The 6,560-nt window shown below is 47.9% G+C and overlaps 1 long non-coding RNA gene across 1 annotated transcript; it reads left to right on the top strand.

Moving 5' to 3' along the window:
* Nucleotides 1-229: 229 nt before the first annotated feature.
* LOC116828566 (uncharacterized) lies at nucleotides 230-2,101 on the top strand. Its single transcript, XR_004374558.2, has 2 exons — nucleotides 230-1,021; nucleotides 1,659-2,101. It is a non-coding gene; the product is annotated as an uncharacterized LOC116828566 (long non-coding RNA).
* The last annotated feature ends 4,459 nt before the right edge of the window (nucleotides 2,102-6,560 follow it).

Raw genomic sequence — 6,560 nt, 5'->3', positions numbered from 1 at the left:
ATAGCATACTCACTGCAAAGTCACTTTTTTCAGAAAAAAAACCCACCTAGATTTGGCAATGGGGGAGGGATAGCTCAGTGGTTTGAGCATTGGCCTACTAAACCCAGGTTGTGAGTTCAATCCTTGAGGGGGCCATTTGGGGATTGGTTCTGCTTTGAGCAGGGGATTGGACTAGATGATCTCTTGAGGTCCCTTCTAGCCCTAATAATCTATGATACATACACACACTGACTAAAAAGCTTCCACCCCTGTGAGAGACTTTTGTCTCTTCCCTCCCCTTTATTTTCAACAAACAGCCAGTGTAGACACCACACTTTCTTTCCCCCCCGATTTTATTGGCTTCCAGAAAGTATACCACAATTCCCATGCTGCCACTCTGGTCAGTGGTTTGAACTCTGCTGCCCTGCAGCCAATCTGCCCCTCCCTCTTGCAAGCCCTGGGAATCTTAAATCTCATTTCCTGTTTGCTGGCTTCTCAGAGGAGCTTCCCAGGTGGCTTTGTAGGTGACCACTGCTGGCTATCGCACCAAACGTGCTCCTGCTTGGACCACTGCTGAGTTATTAAATCTGATCAGTGTATGGGGAGAGGAATCTGTTCAGTCGCAGCTGCAAGTGACCCATAGGAATTGGGACACAAATCGGCAAATTTCTCAGGACTTGTGCAAAAAGGGCTATGATCGGGACACGCAACAGTGCAGAGCAAAGATAAAGGAGCTGAGGCAGGCGTACCATAAAGTGCGGGAGGCGAACCATCACTCCGGTGGTGCACCTTAGAACTGCCACTTGTATAAGAAGCTGAATGCTATCCTCAGTGGTGATCCCACCTCCATCGCTGATTGCTCCATGGATACTTCGCATGCAGCTGAAAGGGGGGTAACCCGGAGGATGACATTGTGGATGAAGAAGTTGAGCTAGAAGAGGATGTGGTGTTCCCAGCGGGGTCACCCAGTGGGGCAGGCAGCCAGGACTTTTCTCCACTCCAGAAGTGCTCAATGGGGAGCAGGAAGCAGATGAGACTCTGGGTAAGTTGCTGTGGCTTGTGTAGGGAATCGAAAAGTGGAAGGCAGGTAGTGTTTACTGTGAGCTGGACATTGCCCTGTGTAGCTAATCTGCATGGCCAAGCAGGGGGTCGATGGACATCGAGACCTGCAGGGAATCCTCCAGAGAGGCTCTGGAAAGTTTCCAAGTGGTTCTTGTTAATCCTCTGCCGCAGATTCAAGGGATTGCAGCCTTGTTAGTTCCCTTATTGTAGGAAACTGTACCATGCCATTTAGCAATCACTGGAGCTGGGACCAAAGCAGCACATAGCTGAGCTGTATATAGACTGGGGTGAAAGCCGCAAGCATTTAACAGCTGACCCCTGGTTTCTCAGGCCACCCTCAGCAGCAAGATGTCAGCCAGCAGCTTGGCTGCCCATGAAAAAGTGTGGGACAATTTTAGAATGCAATCCCTGCAAAGGTACCCTGCAAGCTGTGGCCTTTTTGTGGGTACGCACTACTGCCTTCCCCTCACTCCCAAAACTCACCATGATTAGGGTGCTCACAGAGCTGTGTGCCTGCCGAGGGTCTCAGAGAGAAAGTGATTTCTACTAGCAAAATGCCCTTTTTACTAAAATATTTCATTTGTTTGCTGGAATGTAACAATCCCTCTTCTGTTCAGCACAGACCTTGAAGAACACAACAGACACCCCCGTGGACCAGCTGCAGCAGATAAGAAAAAAACCTAGGTGCAGCAAAGAAGACATGTTCCACCAGGTTATACAGCGCGATGAAAGACAAATTGGGGAACAGAAAGAGTACTGGGAAGCCGAAAGTCAGGACAGAAAAGAGAATGCTGCTTTTGCTAGGCAAGCGACAGAGCGGATGATGAAAGTTATGGAGATCAGACAAAGAGGCTCAAGTCTCTGATACAACTGCAGACTGAGCAGATCTGAGTTTGAGCACCACTGCAGCAGATGCACAGTTCTTTCCCAGCCTCACCTCCCTCTATGCTCACACATTCCTTTTCACTTCACAGCACTCCTGAGTTTCCCCACCACTCCACCCCCTCTCACAGCTTGAACAATGATAGCTGGAGCTACACACAATTGTGAGGTTTTACCCTTTTTAACAATAAATAAATAATAGTACAGCGTTTTTATTCTGTGTTCTACAAAAGCATATAGCAATCGATTCACCCTCAGGAACAGGTTCCTAGAGCAGGGGTCGGCAACCTTTCAGAAGTGGTGGACCGAGTCTTCATTTATTCACTCTAATTTAAGGTTTCACATGCCAGTAATACATTTTAGAAGGTCTCTTTCTGTAAGTCTATAATATATAACTAAACTGTTGTTGTATGTAAAGGAAATGAGGTTTTTAAAATGTTTAACAAGCTTCATTTAAAATTAAGTTAAAATGCAGAACCTCCCAGACCACTGGTCAGGACCCAGGCAGTGTGAGTGTCACTGAAAATCAGCTTGTGTGCCGCAGGTTGCCTACCCCTGTTCTAGAGCATTGTTTTGCACAGATCTTGGGCCCCAAAATTGTACATAGGTACAACAGGGAAGTAACTCCAAAGCAGATGTGTTACTTCCCCTCATTTTCAAAGTGGTTCCTCAAAGCCTCTCTGATGTTAATAGCAGCCCTCTGGGCTCCTCTGACAGCCCTAGCATCTGGCTGTTCAAACTGTGCAATCAAGCGCTCCGCCTCAGTGCTGCACACCTGAGCAAACATTTCACTTAGATTCACACAGATTATGCAAAGTGCAGCACGCGGCTATGACCACAGGAATATTATCCTCGGTAAGGTCTAGCCTGCATTTAAACACCTCCAGCGAGCTTTCAAATGGCCAAAGGCACATTCGACGACCATGCAGCACCTGCTCAGCCTGTTGTTAAAATGCTCCTTGCTGCTGTCCAGGTGCCCTGTGTAAGGTTTCATGAGCCAGGGCTGTAAGGGGTAAGCCGGGTCTCCCAGGATTACTATGGGCATTTCCACATTCCCCACCGTGAACTTGTGGTCTGGAAAGAAAGTCCCTGCCTGCAGCTTTCTATACAGGCCACTGTTCCTGAAGATGCATGCATCATGCACCTTTCCAGACTAGCCTGCACTGATGTCCATGAAAGGCCCATGGTGATCCACAAGCACCTGCAACACCATGGAGAAATATCCCTTCCTATTGATGTATTCAGAGGCAAGGTGGTCTGGTGCTAAAATTGGAATGTGTGTGCCATCAATCGCCCAGCCACAGTTAGGGAAACCCATCTTTGCAAAGCCATCCACTATTTCATGCACATTTCCCAGAGTCGTGGTCCTATGCAGCAGGATGCGATTGAGTGCCCTGCACAATTGGACTAATACAGCCCCAACAGTGGACTTTCCTACTCCAAACTGATTTGCAGCTGACTGGTAGCAGTCTGGATTTGCCAGCTTCCACACAGCGATAGCTACATGTTTCTCTACTGGAAGGGTAGCTCTCAATCTGGTGTCCTTGTGCTGCTCAGCACATAGCTCAATGAAGGTTGCTTTACGCATCCTAAAGTTCTGTACCCACTGGTTGTCATCCCACACCTGCATGACAATGAGATTTCACCATTCAGTGCTTGTTTCCCTGGCCCCAAAGCAATGGTCTACCGTATGCAGCTGTTCTGTGAATGCACAAACACTGATAAGTTGCTGCTGTCTATATCACATTTGTGTGCCTGCGATTCTTCCTCTGCTAACTTTGCAAGTAACTTGGAGAGTAACTGTGCTGCCATGCGTGATGTCCTCACGACAGCTAACAGTCCATAAGAGAGTAGTGCGGGATCCATCCTCTCTCACTGGCCAACTCTTACATGCAGGAGTAAGATGTTAGGGTGCAAAGAGCTCCCTCTCCCTTCTGCTTCCCTGCCAAGGGGCTGGTAAGAATCCCATTAGGGAGCCTAATACCTACTCCCCATTAGCACTCCCTAGGATGATAGCTATCTGAAATGAGACAGGGATGGCAATGGCTAAAAGCAGGACCCAACAACAGCTACTGGCTGGTTGCAGAGCAGAAAGTATGGAGTCATGCCAGAATTCCTCCTAGGGGCTCCAGCAAAGCATAGACCCTCCAGACCCTCCTTGCTCTAGCATCTTGCCCAAAATGATTTACCATTTTCTTAGTGACCACAATTATTTTCTCTGCTCATTGACAATGGCATGTGGATTACCCTTCATTTATTTCGTTCTGCTGATCAGTAGTTCTCCAAGGCCATGTACCATAAACCCCCACATACTATAAATAACAGCTTTACAAACTGCCTGATTGAAAGGTAAATGCCCTCCCACAAAAAGCCTGACCAAACAGATGAGACTTGTAGCATGCCTTGAAGGTCAGCCTGGTTCTGTCAGATCAGAGAGTCCCATGACAGAGAGCATTTGCGCAACTGTTTACAAAGTGTCCCATTATTACTACCGATGAAACCCTCTCCATTTCATAAACAGTCTTCATGCACTTTGTTGGTTTTGTACAAGCAATGTTCTGAATGCTCCCTTGTGCAGATAAGACTGACGCGTAATGTTGCTATGCTTTGTATGCAGGGTCTATTTTTGTGATGTCCATCCTGTGGTTCTTCAGGGCAACCTTGTTAAGAAACTTTGCATTTGTTTGTTAATTGAAAGTGTTTCTGAAATCTTCCCCTGAAAAATGTAAACTAATGTGTTTGAACCAGCCCTGTTGCTTCAGGGAGGTGGCAGGATGCATTGCCAACAAGCCAGCTCCAGGTCTGAGTTGGGCTCATTCCAAGCCACTGCTGTTGCTTCCCAGCTGCAGCTATTCAATGGCTCCCCCACATGCTCCATGGTGCATTACAGGAAAAGGGGGAGAATGGCTGTGGCTACTCCATTGCCTGCTTCCCCACTGAGCTGAGGAAGCTGCAGAAAGCAGGGCAGGGCTCAGTTAGCTCTACCCATGTCCAGGAGAGCACCAAGCACGTGATGTCTCACCTCCCGCACAGAGCTACCCAGAGCAGCACAGAAGATGGGACAAGAGAGAAGCAGAGAACCAACATCCAGTTTTGGCTCCCTGCTCTAGCCTGGGGTTGCTATAACTTGCACCAGCTGACAGCCGTCCTTCAGGGACTATCTGCAACTGGGGCTAGCCAGAGAACATGTTCTGACCACTCCATTCCTGTGTGCTGATGGCTGCAGGGGGAGAAGCACATGGCCACTGGGGACTCCAAAAGATTGGAAGTTCTGCAACAAGCAGGGGACATGACGATTTCTAAGGGACATAGAGAAAAACAAACAGAACAGCTGTGGATGGTGGAGCAAAGCTTCTGTGTCCGAGAAACAAGCAGTGGCTGCAGGACTTTCAGAGGAGAAAGGCCACATTCCTGGATCTGTGTGCCAAGTTTGCCCCAGCCCTCCAGTGCAGGGACACCTAGGTGACAATGCAGGAGTGAGTAGGGATTACACTGGAAAATCAGTCTGGAGTTGGACACTTTCTCCCAACTAGTGGATTACCCCTGGTGGTACTGCAAATGTCAATAGTGATTCTGGGGGAACCTGCCTACCCTTTGTTCCCCTGGCTCAGGAGGCTGTACACCGGCCACCTGGACAGCACCAAGAAAAGATTCAAATACTAGGTCAGCAGGTCAGACTGACAGTTGAATGTGCTTTTGTTAAATTGGAGGGAGAGTACTGGCGTTTACACACTAGACTGGATCTCAGTGAGAAAAATGTCCCAGTGGTTATAGCTGCCTGTTGTGTCCTGCATAACATCTTTGTCACAACGGGGACAATGTGGGTGGTCTGACCCCAGTGGTCAGAGCAGGAGTCAGACCATGTCTAATATTGGGAGGTCAGAGTCTGAGCTAGGCCAGAGGGCAATCTAAGAATCAGGTGTCAGGAGGCAAGCTGGGTCAGGTTACGAGATCAGCAGCAGGCAGTAGGAGCAGATAGCACAGAGGAAGCAGTTCAAAGCAGGGAAAATCCAGTTGCGTGGACAACTTCCTATTCCTGTGGTGGGTTTCTATAGAAGCCGTGAACCAATCAGGACTGTCAGTTGGATTCTAGGACTGGAGTCCTTGGTCCGAGTTCAGCTCCTATTCTGACACTGGTTAGCAGATCACTGGGTGGCAGGTTAGAGCTTACTAGTTCTGAAGTGCTCTGTGGAGCAATGTTCAACACTCGTGGTCCCTGACAATCTGTGAGACAAAAGCAGGAAAGCTGTTGCCAGTGTGGAGGGCAGAAGTGGACCTGCTGTCTGCTGACTTTGAACAGCTAGACACAAGGGCCCTTAGAAGATACAACATGGAGCTATTGGTTGAGGGAGGCTTTGATAGAGTACCTTAAGGGTCAGCCTCCATAGTATTCTCTGCTGGAGTGTTCTCTGGGGTTCTGAGCACTGATAAAAATTGTGTAGTGCTTGCAATACATTTATGTAGTGCTCACTGTACATTTACAAGTACAGTTTGCTTTGACAACAGCTATGCATTTTGCAACATTTGTTGTAAACTAATAAAGGTAATTTGATTCTCCAAAAATAGAACTTTATTGAGTGAGAAATACAGGGCAGAAAAACAATGTGCAAAAAATAAGTCAGTTCAATATAATACAA

Source organism: Chelonoidis abingdonii, chromosome 1 (assembly GCF_003597395.2).
Source record: "Chelonoidis abingdonii isolate Lonesome George chromosome 1, CheloAbing_2.0, whole genome shotgun sequence".
Classification (NCBI taxonomy): domain Eukaryota; kingdom Metazoa; phylum Chordata; order Testudines; family Testudinidae; genus Chelonoidis; species Chelonoidis abingdonii.
The sequence above is the reverse complement of the archived record's forward strand: the minus strand, read 5'-3'. Positions and strand labels throughout refer to the sequence as shown.